Here is a 20258-nt window from a genome sequence, read left to right on the forward strand (position 1 = left end):
GTGCCGCACTGGCTATTGAACTTATTTTTCTCGGCTCGTCGTACGTGTTGTACGTCACCGCGTTCTTGACGTTAGGAATTTCCGACAACATTTGTGCGACCGTGTGTATGCAAGACAAGTTTGAGCCAACATCCGTCGGAGATAAATCACAGAATTTCGTTGTTGCAATGTCCAATCGTGTGTACGTGGCAATAGTGTTGGGTTTAGGCAAAGCTTGACAAAAGGGGTCCTGTACGGTTTCTCTGCTGTGATGTGATCTCCATTAAAAAAATAAATAAATAAAAAAGTAAATAAAAAAAACAACATTTGGACTTTGTCTGAAAATTGGTGGGGTGCTGACAAATATTTACACTGTTAAAAGTAAGGGCTACTTCAAACCAGCAGCATTGGGCTGTGTTGGGCACAATGCAGTTCCAACACAAGAATGTGCCTTGTAGCCTATGGCTTCAGTTCAAACCAATATGTTGTGTGCGAAAAAACCTTTTCTTTAAGACCATGTATGAATGGTTTTCTTTCATCACATACAGAAAGGAGCACTTTAAAAAGAGCAATGTGCAATTAATATTGCACATGGAGTAACCATATTGTATTCATCTACAGTAAATGAAAACTGATATTTTATCTTTAGGTGACACTGTGTGCATTTTCTCTTTGCACTATGGTAATAAATAAGTCTTTTGTGCTCATCAAATAGATACAGTCTGGTTCCTTTAATAGAAAGCACTCTCCTCACTTAGAAATATAAGACATGGATAGGATTCATAAGCTTACTTTGGACATTCTTATACTGTATTGAAGGAAACAGTTAAAAGATAGATGCATTTATTAACGTCTTATAACTGGGAGGCTGGGAGAGAGGCTCACGTTAAGTGCTAGTTACCTAGTAATTCTCTAACATTTCTAATACTCTGTACCTGCCTGGACACGACAAGCTTATGTGAAATCTTTTACAGAGAACACAGACTTAACTTTCAGCTATTTCCTTCTATTTTGTATGCTTTGCTTTTTAATATAAAGATCACATGGCCAGCTTTTTAATGCAACAATAAATCATAAAGGATTGTGTGTGTCTGTAGAGTCTCAGCGTTAATAGTGATTATTATTTTTTTTTGCTTGTAAGAGCTTACGATCCAAAGGGTAGTTCTTGATATTCTTCTATAAAAATAACTTTATTTTCTACAACCTCCAAAGAAGAAATACAGTAAAGAATTAATATCATCATATATTATATACAACAATGCCCCAAAACATCCAAATAATCAGCTGAGATAGAATGTCCCATCCAGTCCCCTGGTGTTCTGTACTACATAAGCTATTTAACTGCCTATGTGGGTGTTATCAACATGCCCTGAAACAATGGATATGCAGGTCAGGGTCAAAAAAGGATCTTCTGTCAATATCAGCATCCTATAGACCTGGGTCTCCAAACTTTCTAAGTAAAGGGTCAGTTTACTGTGCTTCAGACTTTAGGGAGGCCAAATTGTGGTCAGTAGAAGTAGAAAATGCCCTAGTGTCAGTGGGATAAACAATTCCTCAGGCTTGGTGGTCAGTAGGAGTAAAAACATTACAAAGGGCATGTGGTTAGTAGAAGGAGGAATAATGCACCATCGTGGTATTGGTGGGAGGAACCCTCCAAAGGGTGGTGATAAATGGGGAGTACTCGGAAAGGTCTGGTGTGGAAAGTGGGGTCCCCCAGGGATCTGTCCTGGGACCAATCCTGTTTAATTTATTCATAAATGATCTAGAGGATAGGATAAACAGCCCAATCTCAGTATTTGTGGACGATTCAAAATAAAACAGGGCAATAACTTCTACGCAGGAAGTGGAAACATTGCAAATAGACCTAAACAAAATAATGGGGTGGGCAACTACATGGCAAATGAGGTTTAATGTTGAAAAATGTAAGGAAATGCATTTGGGTGTCAAGAATACAAACACAAGGCACTGGCTGGTTGGAGATCCTCTGGGGGAATCTAGAATGAAGAAGGACCTGGAGGTCCTAGTAGATGACAGGCTCAGCAATGGCATGCAATGCCAGGCTGCTGCAAGCAAAGCCAACAGAATATTAGCATGCCTTAGAAAGGGGATTCACTCTAGAGATAAAACGATAATTTTCCTGCTCTACAAGACTCTGGTTCGGCCGCATCTTGAGTATGTCATCCAGTTCTGGGCACCAGTCCTCAGGAAGGACACATCCTGGAACTGGAGAGAATCCAGAGAAGGGCAACAAAGCTAATTGGGGGAATGGAGGACCTCAGCTATGGGGAAAGACTACGAGCATTGAGCTTATTCTCTCTGGAGAGGGGACGCTTGAGAGGGTATATGATATCAATGTACAAATACCGTACTGGTGACCCTAGCATAGGGAAAAAACTATTTCGTGAAAGGGAATTTAAAAAGACACGCGGCCATTCACTTAAGCTGGAAGAGAAGCGGTTTAAACTTAAAGGGGTTGTAAAGGTAAAAATTTTTTCACCTTAATGCATTCTATGCATTAAGGTGAAAAAACTTTTGACAGTACCGCCGCCCCGAATCTTCGCTGCTCGTCCTCGTCATCTTCATTGCAGCTCAGCCTGGTCGCTGATTGGCTGCAGTGGATGGATTGAAAGCAGCGCAGCCATTGGCTCGCGCTGCTGTCAATCACATCCGATGACGCGGCGCGCCGGGGGGCGGGGCCGAGTGATACAGCGAGCGGCTATAGCCGCCGGCTGTATCACTGGAGCGTGCCCGCAAGCACTCACCACCATGCGAGGGAGCTCGCATTAAGGTGGTAAATGCTTGCGGGGAGGAGCTGAAACAGCCGCCGAGGGACCCCAGAAGACCAGGTTCGGGGCCACTCTGTGCAGAACGAGCTGCACAGTGAAGGTAAGTATAACATGTTTGTTATTTAAAAAAAAAAAAAAAAATACCTTTACAACCCCTTTAAACTGCATAGAGAGTTCTTTACTGTCAGGGCGGTAAGGATGTGGAATTCTCTTCCACAAACAGTGGTATCAGCAGGGAGCATCGATAGTTTCAAAAAACTATTAGACGGGCACCTCAACGACCACAACATGCAGGGGTATACGATGTACTATTGACATAAACACATACACACACACACACACAACATAGGTTGAACTGGATGGACTGATGTCTTTTTTCAACCTTACCAACTATGAATATTGTCCAATCATTGGTGTCAGTGGGAGAAAAAGTGCCCCACTACTGGTGTTAGTGCAAGAATTGTGCCTCAACTTTGTTGACAGTGGGAGGATTAGTAGCTCATATCAGTGGGAGGAATAGTGACCCAAGGGCTGGATATAGGCAAGCAAAGGGCCACATCTGGCCCATGGGCTGCAGTTTGGAGACCACTGCCATAGAATATGAAATATCTTAATATATAGACAACCTTAGGTTTGAGTAAAAGTATGGTAATTGAATAGGAATACCTATAGATCTGAAGTGCTAAACCTAAGAACAGAAATTTATTTTATCGCACTTTACCAGTCCCAGTAGATGTGTTGGCTACATTTGTTTTCTCTTTAAGACTACTTTCCTTTATACTCATCTGGTGATCCTTAAGTTCAAGCTTAGCTCTTATGATATAGATCCTGTAATATATTTTAGACAGCAACTACAACTAAAGAGTGCAAATTTCTGCTTTTGGTGGAGATGGCACTGGGTGAATGAATCACTTTTCGTGGGGGACCACCTTGGATACATTTGTAGCGCTGGTAGATTTGCAATCTACCATGTGTTAGGTAAATTTAGTAACTTGTTCGTTAAGAAGGTTAGGTTTTGCCTCTGTTCCAGCTTGGCTGACGTTGTGTGTGTTTCCATACTGACCGGTGGGTGTCGCTGTTATCACTGGTCAGTGTTGGAAAGGCAATGTGTTGAAGCGTATGGATGCTCTTCTGTCCCGGAGACAACTCGGTGGAGGTGGTCTTCCGAGTTGCATTCTGGGCGAGGGTATTTATGGGACAGACGCCATATTGTGGGGTTTGTTTTACAGTCACCTGCTGGCCCTCCTGGCCGACAGGTATGCGTTAGAGAGCAATCTCGTGGTCCTCCGTTCCGGAGGCCCGCGACGCTGCGGCGCAGGGGTGGGCCCATAAGCTTGTCTGGGGCCTACCACAGCAGCCGAGGAATGGTCCTGAGCTGTCTATCCAGAGTGAAGAAGCTGGACAGCCGAGGAGATCCCAGGGGAGGACCCGTCATGGAAGGATCATGCAGAGTGCTGGTCTGGAGAGGGGCCTGGTGACTCGGTTGGAGGACGTATCCTAAAAGTAACTATACAGCATAGTGTTGCCGGGTTGGCTTAAAGGTTCAAGCACTGTTACTGACGTTCATTGCAGAAAGACCAATACATCCTGTGGCAGAGGATTGTACAGGTTTATCCCAAACAAGTCTGTGGCAGAGACTTTTGTTCGTGCTACGTACTGGCTGCTAGGCAAGTGAGAGAGGCCTATCCAGGCGAGCAAAGAGTGTGTCCCACGAGGGGAGCGCATTCTATTGTAATATCCAAATTCTACCAGGACATTTGTCAAGAATATTACAAGAGGATATTTGAGTTTCTTCTGCAGTTTCCCTTCTGCCTCTTTCCTGCTACTTCCTAAGTAAATCGTTTAATAAAGCATTGAAAACGTACTGAAGTGTTGGTGTGTGTATCGTCCAGAGCATAGGTGTGCGCAGCCTAGTGCATTAGGGTGTGCACCCCAAAGCTTAAACACACACACACTATATATATATATATATATATATATATATATATATATATATATAGCAGTAGAGCAGTGGGCGGTGTCAGTAGGGCAGGGATTGGTGTTAGTAGTTTATTTTTATTTTTTTATTATTATAACTTTTTTACAATTGTATTATTTTTTACAATAATTTATTATTATTATTATTTTTTACAATTTATTAGGAGTCCCATTGGGGGACTTTGGTGAAATATCAGGGGTCTGAACAGCCTCACTTTTGAGACAGAGAAAGGGACGGAGTACAGAGATTTCCCAGTCCCTTTCTCTGCAACCAAGCAGTAAGGGGAATCTGCGCAGCACAGGGTGATTAGGGTGTGCCCAGGCACACCTGGCACACCCTGTGCGCACGCCTATGGTCCAGAGGTAAACTCAACGGACCCCTAGACCCGGTGCCGGTGAAACAGAGGAAAGGAGAGTGAAGGTGACATAACACCTATTAAGTTTCTTTATTCATTATGATACATCTTAAAATCTCCCCACAGAGACTGTGGCATGTTAAAAAAATATTTCATACATGTATATAATGGCAAAGGACCTGGATTACAAAAATATAATTAGCACATAGTGGCACAACCATTTGTTGACTGAGATGTCACTTTCACAGTACACTTCAACTGGAGTTACCAATGCGTTTCGAACAAAAATGAAACATGTTCTTCATCAGGAAAGTACCATATTTCACCGTGAATCAACTTGAGATCCAACTAGTATCGACACCAGATCATTGGTTTCAGACAAGCCACTTTTCTAGCCTCCCCTTCCTCCATCTGGGATGCTTAGCCCTTAGAGTCCAAGTTACATCATCACTGGAATGTGCAGGATCTGGAGGAGGACCTGAGGTGGACTGGAGTCAGCTGCCAGAGTCTGCTGAATGCTGAGACCAGGGGAGCTGGAGATGACAGGTGTTGTGGCTGCACAGAGAGTTGCAAGATTTGTAGGAGGAGTTCTGTCCTCCTCTTAGCTTCTGAAGACTGAGGCTCACAGATGAGCCTCTCTACAGCTGCATGGATAAGCGCAGGATCTGTCAGAGTAGTTCTGTCCTTCTCTCTGCTGCTGATTGCTGAGACAAGGTGGGGGTGGAGACAGAGGTGGTGCCAAAGCTGCAGGAGAGGTGTGAGGGCCACATGAGATGGCCTGGAGGGCCAGATTCGGCCCGCGGGCCTTGTGTTTGACACATGTGCTCTGTGGAGCTACTAGATTTACCATTTCTACTATATGGTGCACCAGGATATTGAGGCCCTCTTTTGTTTCTTGAATTAGGGAATTACTGGACCACCTGTTTGAGTGATCCCACTACAATGTCATTCGACCAAATAGGAACCTTCTGATTTGGGATCATTTTCTATTGCGTGATTTTATGGGTTACTTTTTATAGTTTCTGTTGTCGGGACTCTTTGTATTTTTCTGGTTGATTATTACATATATAAGTGCAGTCTGATTATATGTCTCATATACATTGTTACTGGTAATGTACCCTAAAGCGTTTATCTTGTATGGAATGCGGCTTTTATAGTTTTCTTCATCATTGAGAGAGATTTAGTATTGGAATGGTTCAGTGTGTGATCCACTGGCTCCATCCTTTGTTTTTTTTAAATCTGGGTGCTCCTCATGGGGCCCAGGTAGTGGTGCCAACAGCTCACACATTGGCCTCCAAATCTATTACTTGAGACAGGCTAGTTGCCTACATGGCAGATTATGGAATGAAGAGTGGAATCTTTATAGCGGTACTAGTCAACTAAAGACCTAGTTAATCTCACTGTATCCCCTAGCATATCACCGGTTTTATAAGATCTCTACATAATACTTTTGCTGGATCTTTATTTCCCTTATCCGCCATTAGGGGTCGTCCTATGCTGGTTTACTTATTCCTGTTTACTTACTCTGCTGTTTGTCAGGTTCTCTTTTGTAATGTATCTTGAGATTTTGGAAACCTTGCATGTTTACTTTGCAATGTGTGTTATTGTGTAAGCACCTTAATTGCCTTTTACCTGTAGGGACAATATTGACTTAACTGAGATTGAATGGAAACGTGTATGAATGCTCATGAACATATGGCTGGCTCTGAGTCTCCTCAGAACTAAATAATCTAAAAAATGTTTAGGCTTTACAACCACTTTAAACTCTGGCCAAGAATTGAAATCTACATTGCTCATTCCCTTGCACAGAGCCCCTTGGTATTATTCAGATCTGCCTACCCCTCTCAAGACTCACTCAACGATAAGCCCAACTTTGAAGATATTTGATCGCATCTTCTCTATCACCAATTTATCACCAAAACACTCACCACTGTACCCTATCTTGGGTAACCCGCAACCTCTTGAATTCCCAACATTTTCAAGCCTCACAATTTATCTATTCCTCTTCTTGACCCCCCTTGAAAGACTTAATGGTAATTCCTTATGGTTTAGACCTTTGGGAGGCTATGCAATTACAACATTTCTTGGGTACCCTTCCTGCTGCGTGCTAATGTTCACATTCTCTGACAGTATTCGAAAAACTCTGCACGGATACGGGATCAATTAGACACTCTCCTTCTCTGACATACTCTCTTCTGACTACTCTCAGTAAAGATGACAAGCTACCCTTCCTTCAGAGATGGGAGTCTGACCTTCACCAATCTTTTGACCCTGCCCAGTGCAGGATGATTATCAGTCCCTCACTCAAATCCTCTATTAGCACCAGACTGCAGGAGACAAACTACAATATTCTTAGAAGGTGGTATCGCGCATCCTCTGTTCTGCATAAATGTTACTCTACAGTATCAGACTGCTGTTGGAGATGTCAGGAGGGAACAGGGGATATGCTACATACTTTTTGGTCCTGCCCAAAATTGTCGGGATTTTCAAATGGTGTAAAAAGGACCTTGCAAAAATTTATGGATTTAACACTTTCAGATGATCCTTCCTTTTACTTACTCCAGTAATCTGGTATCCTTTTGAAAACCTACAGTAGACCAATTCTTTGCCATGTTCTTAATGCTGCCAAAGCCTGCATTTCCCTGAAGTGTAAAGGTTCACAACCCCCATCCCTGATTTTGTGGGTCAAAAAGGTGGAGGAAGTAAACAATATGGAGGACTCAGTGCTCTCTTCACAAAACAACTATGATCTGCACTTGAAAACATGGTTCTACTGGTACGCATTCCACTTCTCCGAATGGTAAATCCCTTATGACGGATCTAAAGAAAAGAGAGACCTCCACCATATTAAATAGTGTGGTGGTCCCATCCCTAGTATAATAGAACAGAGAAGAAATGCCCCCCTCAATGGGACTTTAATAGACCACCAACTCTTATTATAAAAAGTATATTTTTAATGATATATAATAAAAAGACGTGAAAGTGTCTACATGATACAAAAATACATTCCATAAAGAAACAGAATAAAAAGTATACAAATATAAAACATCATATCATGAGTACATATGATATGTTGATTTATATTTGTATACTTTTTGTTCTGTTACTTTATGGAATGTATTTTTGTATCATGTAGACGCTTTCACGTCTTTTTATTATATATCATTAAAAAAATATTTTTTTATCATAAGAGTTGGTGGTCTATTAAAGTCCCATTGAGGGGGGCATTTCTTCTCTGTTCTATTATGACCGATCTGGGTTCAAATTCTTTCAAATTCTTTCCCCTCACTGTCCCGTGATCTTGGAGGTCTCCCCCTATTTTTTGTTTCCCCTTATTGTTATATATATATATATATATATATATATATATATTTTTTTTTTTTTTTTTTTTTTTTTCTTTGCATTATTTCTCCCTCCCCCTATCCTATTTATTGCTGTATTTTAAGTTAGAGTTCTTTTCCCCCATTACTGAATATTGAACTGAATACTGAATACTGAATTTTTAAATTCCGGATATTTGATGTTATGGGTGAATATCCCTAACAGAAGTAACAATGAAGTCTTGAAACAATTCACATTATTTGTCTAGTGGTGTTTCTATTGTAGTTTCACCTAGGTTCAGTTTTATACAACTTTGTCAATATAGTCATGTGCATGTCAATCTTACCACCTATCGTAAAGTGATCTATATTCTACCTACACTTTGTCCTGTTCGTTGTAAATGATGCTTGGCATTTCTAGAACGAATAAAGAATTAAGTAATAACTTGCAAAAAAAAAAAAACATACAGTACATACTCACCTCCATGCTGCAGCATCAGTGTGATGCTCCAGCTGTGCCCCACCGGCTCTAAGACTGTGAACTAAGCAATCACATGACTGCTGATCGCTCAGTTCTTAGTCTTTTCAGAGCAGAGAATGGTGACTATCTGTCATCACCCTCTGCTCTACCCATCCAGTGCTCTTTGAAGCGCCAGGATATAGAGGCGGCGGGCACAGCTGGCTTCGGCTTTCAGCTGAGTGCTGAGAGCTGGAGCCAGCTGTCAATCAGGACTCTGGGTGGATCTCGCCAATATGGTCAGGATCCACCCTGAGCCTCGAACAGCTCTGTGGCGTCATCAAAAGCCCGCTGATTCTGGGTCACAGTAGAGTGCAAGTGACCCACAAGAGAAGTATGGCCAAAAAAGCTCTGTGACGTCGTCATGGAGGAGTGGAAGAGGATTTCAGTGGCAACCTGTGAAGCTCTGGTGAACTCCATGCCCAAGAGGGTTAAGGCAGTGCTGGAAAATAATGGTGGCCACTCAACATATTGACACTTTAGGCCCAATTTGGAAATTTTCACTTTGGTGACCCACTTTTGTTGCCAGCGGTTTAGACATTAATGGCTGTGTGTTGAGTTATTTTGAGGGGACAGAAAATGTACACTGTTATACAAGCTGTACACTCACTACTTTACATTGTAGCAAAGTGTAATTTCTTCAGTGTTGTCACATGAAAAGATATAATAAAATGTGTACAAAAATGTGAGGGGTGTACTCACTTTTGTGAGATACTGTATATATATATATATATATATATATATATATATATATATATACATATATATCATATAACAATATAACTTTTCTGGCAAATCATTTTGTTTAAACTGTTAAAGAATGTAATCATTGCATGGCAAATGGGGCCATTTAACACCCCCTTAGAAATATCCTCTACTAAAAGTTATAATTTCTATAAAAAAGCAGATATACGCTATGTTACTATATCCTTATGCCGCATACACACGACCCGACTTTACGGCATACTTGGTCCTGTGGACCGGAGTCCGTCGGACAATTCGATTGTGTGTGGGCTCCAGCTGACTTTTTTTCCCTAAAAGTTCGACAGACCTAGAAGTGAAACATGTTTCAAATCTTTTTGACGGACTCGAGTCCGGTCGAAAAGTCCACTCGTCTGTATGCTAGTCCGACGGACAAAAACCGACGCAAGGGCAGCTATTGGCTACTGGCTATGAACTTCATTGTTTTAGTCCGGTCGTACGAATCCGTCGGACTTTGGTTGATCGTGTGTAGGCAAGTCCGTTCATCCGGAAAGTCCGTCGTAAAGTCTGTCAAAAAGTCCACCGGACAAAGTCTGCCGTAAAGTCCGCTTGTGTGTACGCGGCATTACAGATACAAAGAGAAATTGGATTGTCAGATGCCTGCCAGGCCTCCCTGTTCTAAATACATACAAGTAGGCAAAATAGGCAACATGATAAAATCTATATTGTAAGCTATAAAAATTCCTAAAACCTGCAAACAATTAAATATTTTCTGAAAGCAGAGGCCCTGTAGAATAAAACGCTGGTGGTTGCAATGTTTTAAGTAGCATTTATGTAGTATTTTCAGGAAACAGTAATTATACATTTTTCATATTAATTTTAGTGCACGGAAACAATTTGCAAGGGGGGAGGGGGCTCTATCTTCACAGTACCGTAAGAGTGATCTGGTTCTAGAGAGAGCTTTTACTGGACAGCTGGGATCTGGAAACTTGCTTTAACTCCTCAAATTCCAGGCCATTTATAAATGGCCCGTGAACTTCCAAGTGGATAAAAAAGGATTACTTGGGTGTAATCCAGCACTGAGCCTTGATAACTGAATGTTATGATAATTAGATTCACATTTTTATCTATAACATAGAGATACAATCTTGTGCTCAGCATTTTACACTAACTTCTGTAATTTTATGCCAGACTACTGTATATTACACAAAAAATGGTATTTGGTTCATTGTTCTTTTACTGGACAGCATGGCTTTCATTGACGTCAGAAGAACCCAGTGAGAATGGTGGAAAGCATTGGCTGGCCTCCATCCTTGTGGCAATTAGCCCTGGCAGCCATGGGCCCCTATAAGCTTCCACATTTTTTCTCCACAATAAAAATGCCTCTGACCTTTAGAGCACACCAAAAAAAAAAAACTAGGCTTGTAATGAATTCTACCCATGTCTGTTTTGCTTCGTTTTAGAAAAGCTGACAGTGTAATGTTTAGCAGTGAGGAACACTGGGCTGTATCAATGTACCGCTGTTAATTCTTAGAAGTCATCATTGCTGTAAGAGTGTCTGCCAATTTTTAGCAGTTTAGGTACATTGCAAGCGTCATGGGAAGTAATACGAAAAGATAAAGCTCTCCATTTACAGTAATGGCATTATGCTGGCATTTTACATTTGCTAAGCCACATGCTCGCTTCCCAAATAAGCTCATAGGCACATGTTCCAGAGCACAGTGTAAACTCTCTGTATCTGTAGAACACTGATTCTTTATTTAAATGTGTATTATGGACTTGGTTGGGTGCCAGAGATTTTTCTTGAATGCCTTGTCCTGCTCTTTAACTAGAAGACATGTCTGGCACAGACCCCAAGCGTGTTATGGCGATAAACCTAAACAGTTTACCTCTCAGACCAATCACTCACGAGTTCAAAGAGCAGATGCCGCTGCTTAGATTCAGACTGAACAATATATCCTCATATACTGAAACCCTTAACCAGTTTCTATACCATATATGTTTTAAACTTGACACATTAGAACTTTCAAAGATGGTAGTCCAATGGCTGATCTAGGTCTAAAATTGTGATGTAATACAAAAAAAAAAAAGAAAACCGAAGAGCAAAGCCACACAATGGCCAGATGTCTCTTTAGAAGTTTTGATTGATTCTAGACATGATATAGACCAGTGTTTCTCAACTCCAGTCCTCAAGGCACCCCAACAGGTCATGTTTTCAGTCTTACCATTATTATGCACAGGTGATTTAATCAGTATCACTGCTTTAGTAATTACCACAACCATTTCATCTGAGGGAAATCCTGAAAACAAGACCTGTTGGTGCGCCTTGAGGACTGGAGTTGAGAAACAATGATATAGACTGCTGCTTCCTGGCTAGAGCCGTGTTGTGTCTGCAGTTTTCTGTTTTCAGCTGCAGGGTCTGCAGGGTAAATTGTAAAAGCTTAATATGGCCAAATTGGATAAGTAAACTTCATTGGCAAGAATAGTGGATAATGAAGACAAGATAAGCCTATGAATTGGTAGAGCCAGTTTTAAGTAAGCAGGTAAAGTGTAAGCAATTAGTGAAAATGTCAAACGCAAGCAGGACTAGGTTAGTACAGAGCCCTTTAGTTAATACAAAGACCTCCCCAGATTTCTTCAGGAGATTAAAAAAAGAGAGCTAACCAGTGAAGGAATGCGGGGCTGGTGGAGTCAGTTACACCTAATAAAAAATGTATAAATAAATGTGCTCACCTGTTCATAAACGTGCTTAAATGTGTTAAAATATATCACTCCCATCTCCAAACATCAATGCTCATGCTAATATACCTTACCTGTACCCAATGCCCACATGTCACCGGGCTTATTCGCACTAGTGTCAACCCCCTTCTCCACTCCTACACAATCCCTCCAGATCAGATGTTATCTCCGGTAGAACGCAGTGTATCTATAAAAAAAGGACATAAAAAACAACCATAGTGCAGCCAAAATATCATAAAACCATTTATTCTATTTAAAAATGCTCCAATGTTTCAGAAGACTTCTGAAGAGCTTCTGAAGATGCCCAGTGGGAGGGCCAAAACCCGTCAAGCGGGGACGAGATACATGAGACCTAGTGACAGCTGGAACGCACACCAAAGCGGCGATTTTACTTATATGCCCTTATGAACTTTTTTTGCTGTAAGTGCATTTGTTTTTAATTTTACAATAAATCCTACCAATATTATGCTATATATCTTTCTCTTCATTGGTATACCACATACCTCATATCATCACAATGGAAACCTGACCGCTGGAGGAGCAGGAAGGAGATATCTCATCCATTGGTGCAGGACAAAGACCTTTTCTAAAGCTTATTGTTGGTGAGTGGGGACCCAGGAGGGGAGCACAGAGTGGCACTGGAATCCACACAAGCAGGAATCAAACACGTTTGATACTTATGTGCACGGATGGACTTTCACTTATGATTGCACTATTATGAACTTTATGATTGCACTAGCACTTTATAATAGTTCATTTATTTATTTACATCTGGTATACAGGAGCAACAATAAGTTTAACATTTTTCATTATCTTTTTGTTTTTTTTTTACCTTACACGATAGCAGCACCTTTTAGCACAATTAATCATATTAATCTTGTTAAATGTATTCATTACACGTTACCATAGCGCAGGTATTTATATCATTTTTTAAAAATCTGTTTGTCTATAGATCAGTGGTCATTAATCCTGTCCTCAGGGCCCACTAACAGGCCAGGTTTTATGTATTACCTTGGGGAGATGCAGACTAGAATAGTGCAATCACTGAGCAGCAAATGATATCACCAGTGTTGTATTTCAGTTATCTTGCAAACCTGGCCTGTTAGTGGGCCCTGAGCACAGGGTTGATAACCACTGCTATAGAAAAAAAAAATTATAAAATAAAATAATTTAGCAAAAAAAGCCTAGTTTGTCCCCAAAAAACAATGTATGTATTACTTTGTTATTTTAAGTAAAAACTGGTATCACCAAATAAGCAGGCCCATAATGGAAATGTAAGAAGAGCTCTGATTCAGCTCTGAACAGTTGAAGCATGCAATAGACAAGGGGTGCAGAGGTCACTAAGAAGATTGGGGTGCTTGAAGTCACAAGGACATAGGGATGACAGGTGGTTCAAGGAACACAGAAATGTACGGGGACCCAGGGGATGTATCTATGCTAGATATGGTTAGAACAGAAGGAGTCTTCGATAGGCAGGCATTAGTACCTCTGGGGGAACCCAACACACTCACAGGTACAGTGAAGTTTAGGACCTTTAGAAGGACCAGGGCGCAGAGTCTTGTCTTCATCAGAGCTCCTGAAGGTGGAGATTGGTTTTGCTGCAAACATTTCCAGGTTGTGACCCGCTGACTCACCCAAACAGGCAGCTTTTGGGAAGTGAGGGCTGATAGCAGGTACGATTCCCTTGGAGCACTGAGATGCTGGTATCGATATTCAGTAGGTAGTATCGCTGGGGATATCTGGATCATCAGAAAACATGGAATTTTGAGGTCACTCTGAGTTTCTCGGGAAGATACTAGAAAACTAAATTTCTGGGGTCACTTGGAATCTCTCAAAAAGTTGAGAATACTAGGAAACTCACAGAAACACTGTTGGTCCCAGAGCTAGAAACAGTAGCTTTTGCTCAGGCGATGTCTAAGGGAATTAGCCCAGATTAAATAGAAAAGGCCTGGCTGGGCTGGGATTGGGCATATAGCTGATTGGTCCAACAGCAGGTGAGTTATCAGTCTTGAACACATGTCTTGTCGGATAACCGCCGGTAACAGGAGAACCTTGCACGTTAAAGGTATGGAACTACATGTGCCAGCATGCCTGTTGGTCTGTGGGAATACAAGCAACAGATCAGCAGCTTTGATACTGCTCTGTGACAAAATGGTTTCCATGCTTTTCTAAACATTGATCGTTAGATGTGTCCCTTTAAGATTGTTTCCATAAAAAGCTGCAGTCCTTACTGATACAATTCACTATTCAGCTACATGCACATTATTTTCTGTTCTATTTTCAGTTGTAACTTCTTAGTCAATCTCTAAAATTATAGCCCATGAAAAGCAATGCTGGTATTATATGTGACAGCTTTCACTCAGCGCTCCCACTGCCAATGATTGCTCATATACTGTACATAATTAGATTTAGTTTAAAGCATAATGGCACCAAGAACACAAAACAACATCCGTGTCATGGGCCAATGGCTCCTGCTGCTATCAATCTATCCAATGAGGACAGAGACAGCGGCTGGAGCCACTGGGCTCGTTCAGGTAAGAAAAAAGTGGGGCCCTGGGGGCAGCTGCCACACAGAAGGTTTTCACCTTAATGCATAGAAACCTGTATGTTTATGAGTATGTTTATGGGGAATTATATTACCAATTTATTGGTGAAATTGAGTGACACTGGTAGTTTTACTAATACACCCCTTCTACACTACAGATGTGCAGACTTTATTTAGTTTTATACCTCAGGATGATGATTGGATGTGGGTTAGATTTGTGAGTGACTTTCTTCTGCCCTAGATTGGCATGATTACTGAAGTAAATCAACTACCTGATACTATTAAAGTGGAACGTCAGTCATTTTTTCAACTTTCCATTTATTATTTTTTTGCCCTTGTTGTTTTAACTTTGGATAGTAAAACATTTTTTTCTGCTAGTAAATACCTTATACAGCCCACTTCTTGTTTCTTGTCTGGTAAAAGCCTAGGCTTATGACATCATGCACAGCTCTCTCACTCTCGTGAGAGTTTTCCGGGAAAGGAGGGGGGGATGAGCCATAAGAGGGTAAATGAGAGCTGCAGAGCTGGAGGTGTGCTTCTGTGTACATCCAGGAAGGGAACAGGCAGCAGCTTCAGTTGCCCACAGTTAACATGGTTGCAGCCAGACTCAGTGTAGGGAGATTTCTGCACCATATTTGGCAAGTACAGAATCACAGTATATATAAAATAATATGCAAACTGGTTGGAGGGAAGCTTCAGAATGGCAAAGATGTTTTTTTTATTAAACATTATGTGAGCAGACAGCGCTTCCTCTTTAAGTTTATTGCTGATGGTCATTTATTTACATGGCAATTCATAATGAGTTGAGTAAAAATGCAATTGATCTGTAATTTGTAACCCAACTGAAAGGATTAAAGTGCATAGTTTCCATTGGCTCAATTTGAAACAAGCAGTTGATAAAAGTAAGTTTCTGACAGCAGAGAATTTCCATACCTGTAAAGAGTAGTGCATGCTGCCAGTGCAAGTTTTGGAGCTCGCCAATCGCCCCCTTTGCTAATTTGTCTGGATGGTGTCACAGAACCTTAGTAAGCCATGTTAAAAGAACTTTTACTTTTTAAACTTATACAGCAGTTGCCAAGTAATCAGCTGCTTTGGCTCCTTCTATAAAAAGACAAAATAAACATCATAAACAGAACGTTGCATGTAGTCAGTATCTCTCGACACTCCTCTACGCCAACACCCTGAAGATAACAATTCCAAAATGAAGCAATACATTATAAAATGGATCTGGACACTGACAGCTTAGCATAGCTCCCAGCTGTCCCTGATTTCCAAGGACTGTCCCTGATTGAGAGCAATGTCCCTCTGTCCCTCATTCCTCTTCATTTGTCCCTCATTTTGGTCTGATCTATATAGTTGTATAGAAAATGCACTTTTTATCTATCAAAAACTGTTTTCCAGCACTAAACCTTTCAAAATTTCTAAATTGCTGCATTTGTAAATTCCAAAAGCCAATGTAAAAAAAAAAAGCATTTGTGGGTTGAACCAATTTTTAATTTTTTTGTACAATTCTCCTTTAAGGGGGCGTGGCAAGGGGTGTGTCCTATGCCTGCATACTTTTGCTGATAGGTGTCCCTCATTCCCATCTCAAAAAGTTGGGAGGTATGGCTTAGTGCAATGCATCTCTATGCGCACTTACACACTTCTATAAGGGTTTACAAGCAAAACATTTTTTTCCAAGCATACTGGACTTCTTATAAAGAAAAAAAGTACATAGAGACTTTTAGTTCCACAGCATTTGGCTTGCTATGGATTGCTCTCATTAAAGATGAGATCTTGATCTGGGTCAGCAATCTATCATCATTTCCAGCCTTGGCTTTTCACTCTCCCAGTGCGCACTGCTGGTGAATTCTGTCCGGTGACCTCTCTCTTGTCACTTCACATATCCTGTTTCTTCTCTCAGAATAGTAAGAGATACATAGACAGCCATAGGTCAAAAAGCCATTTACTAGTGTCAACACCATGATTCATTACAGAGCAGAGCAATATTTTAAAATATTTGCCTTTCCACAGAGTACTGCTTGGACCTTGAAGAAGGGGACATACCCCGAAAGCTTGTCCTGAAAAATTGTATGTTAGTGCAAATAAAAAAAGTATCACGGACAGTACTCAATTTTCCCCTTCCACAAGAAATCATTCAGATTTGGAACCTGTGTACCTAAGCATATACTTATAGTAGCCATCAAAGGTCCCTATTATACATTTACAGTACATGCATATAACATGTATTTGGAAACAAAGATGCTTAGGCTTATTAGCATATGAAAGCTATAATAATCAGCTTGACGAAAGAGAGAGAGAGAGAGAGAGAGAGAGGGGATCATTTGCAAGCAATGATTCCTTCTAGTGGATGTAAGGTTGCTTTCACAGCTTTAAAAGGCCAGCGTTCTATTTATAGTTCTCCGGTATAAATAGCTTAGCTGCTTAAAGAGTTGGAGAAATCCGCACAGTTCAGCTTCTGATAATTATCTCTATGGGTAGCTAAGAACAGGCCCTACATAGGAACTGGTGTATATTGTTATCTCATATAATGTGTGGGTGGAGCTGTTATGATGGAGTATATGGTATGGAAACCTGTACAAGGGGAAATGTGTAGGCTTTGATATCATTCCAAAAATTTTATGTGCTTGGCTTCAATTCCGTCTACCTCACAGATTCAGTATACAGCCAGTGTTGTCAAAATTCTTAAAGTGTAAGTACAGTCAAAACCTTTTTTTTTTTTTTTTAAAAGCAGTATTAGGCTCACACTATTGCGAATTGGATGCGGGTTTCCCTGCCTCTAATTCGGACAGCAGGAGACTGTGACCGGCTCTCTATGGAGCTGATTTACACATCTCCGCAGCGGCCCTGTGTATCTTTGGTCTGTTTCAGGTCCGAATTCAGCACAAAATTTGGGCTGAAATCAGACCTGATATGGTGAAAGGAGACACACCAGACTCTTGCTGTGAGCCGCTGCGTTCTATAGTGTGAACCCAGCCTTAAACTCTGCTATAATTTTTTTTTATAAAAGCTGATTTATGCAAAAATGTGCTAGTATGCACATCATATTAGCATATTATGGCAGACGTACCTGTCAAAGGTAACCCTCCAGCTATGGGCTGCCAGCACTTGGGAGTCACCATCTTCACCCAGTCTTACATTTGGGTTCCATCTGTTCAGCTGCTTGATTGGCCAGGCATGATGACGTCACTCCTGCACATGTGGATGGGAGTCACATTATCCTGGCACAGAGCAGGGTTTGTAAATGTGTGCTGAGATGGGCATGCGCGGCACAGTGTAATTTCTATCGACAAGCAAGGGAAGCTTTTACGGCAGAAGAGACCAATAGGGTGCAATTTGTTTTAACTGAGTTTAATACTGAAAACATTTTTCAAGGGACTTTAAATGAGGTACAACATTTGCATAAAAATATTTATTAAGCAATAGATTAAAATCTTTGACATAAATAAGAAACTTTTAAAACAGCAGGTTGATTTGTAAACACTAACATGTATTGGCATACAATCAACATAGTATTCATATAATGATACAATGATACATATACAAATATCACTCTTCCAAGTGAGTGAGAGCGATAACACCAAATTTAACACACCGGCTCCTCATTCACACCTGAGACTTTGTAACACTAACGAGTCACATGACACCGGGGAGGGAAAATGGCTAATTGGGCCCAATTTGGAAATTTTCACTTAGGGGTGTACTCACTTTTGTTGCCAGCAGTTTAGACATTAATGGCTGTGCGTTGAGTTATTTTGAGGGGACAGAAAATTTACACTGTTATACAAGCTGTATACTCACTACTTTACATTGTAGAAAAGTGTAATTTCTTCAGTGTTGTCACATGAAAAGATATAATAAAATATTTACAAAAATGTGAGAGGTGTACTCAGATTTTTTTTTTTACCAAAAATATGTATAAGAATACATATCGGCCTAAACTGAGAAAGAAATTAGTTTTTTATATATTTTTGGGGGATATTTATTATACCAAAAAGTAAAAAATGTTGCTTTTTTTTCAAATTGTCGCTCTTTTCTTGTTATAGTACAAAACATAAAAAACGCAGAGGTGATCAAATACCACCAAAAGAAAGCCCTATTTGTGGGGAAAAGAGGACGACAATTTTGTTTGGGTGCAACGTTGCACGACAGCGCAATTGTCAGTTAAAGCGCCGCAGTGCCGTATCGCAAAAAGGTCAGGGAGGGGGTAAATCCTTCTGGGGCTGAAATGGTTAATAAATCATTTATGTGAATGTTGTACCTCATTTAAAGTCCCATGAAAAATGTTTTTAGTTCTTTGTATATGCAAATAAAAATTATTGCACTTACATTTAATGTGTGTCAGCACATAAACCTTTAAACCCATGTCAGCTTCAGCCGCACTACACAGACTACAAGCTTAGATTTGTCCCTGAAGACGTCAAATTGAAGAAGCACGTTGGGTTGGGCTTGGACATGACGTCATCCTGTACACCCGTTGGCAAGCTTGCAGTCTGTGTACTGAAGCCAAAATATTCATGGCTGCCTATAAGTAGAAGCATTAGAGGGATTTCAGTAAATGCCCAGCATGCATCACTCTAAATCATTCAGTAGACTTTGTATATCTGAGCTTGCGTTACGGAGCTCTGTTACATACCTACCTAGTTAGTACGGTTAAAAGAGAAGGTTGCTTTTTGTTGTTTTTTTCAAAATCATACTTACCTAGGTGGATGCAGCATCAGTCCGATGCTGCATCTGCTGTCCCCCGCCGGCTCTAAGACTGAGAACCGAGCAATCAAAGACCGCTGATCACTTGGTTTTCAGAGCTCCGTGAGCAGAGAACTGTCAGTCACCAGCTCTCTCCCACCCCCCCACTCACTGGTGCACTGGGCTGTGGAGGGGCTGGAGAGGCCAGCTCAGGCTCTCAGCGGCTCGTTGAGGGGCTAAGCCAGGTGCCGGTCCAGGGTTATGGGTGGATCCTGACTTTACTTTGGGGTCCCTCCATAAAGAGTACCTGTCACCACCTATTACTGTCACAAGGGATTCCTTGTGATAGCAATAAAAGTGATCAGAATTTTTTTTTTTAAAGGGACAATGTAAATAAATAAATAGATAAATAAGGGGGAAAAAAAATTCTTTAAAGCACCCCTATCCCTACGTACTCACGCAGCATAGAAAACTCATACATAAATCGGGCCCGCAAATGTAAACGGTGTTCAAATCACACATGTGAGGTATCGCCGCGATTGTCAGAGTAAGAGCAATAATTCTAGTAAAAGACCTCCTATGTAACTGTACAATTTCAAAGTATGACATGTTAGGTATCTATTTTCTCAGCGTAACATCATCTTTCACATT

The sequence above is a fragment of the Aquarana catesbeiana genome, linkage group LG03 (assembly GCF_042186555.1).
Source record: "Aquarana catesbeiana isolate 2022-GZ linkage group LG03, ASM4218655v1, whole genome shotgun sequence".
Classification (NCBI taxonomy): domain Eukaryota; kingdom Metazoa; phylum Chordata; class Amphibia; order Anura; family Ranidae; genus Aquarana; species Aquarana catesbeiana.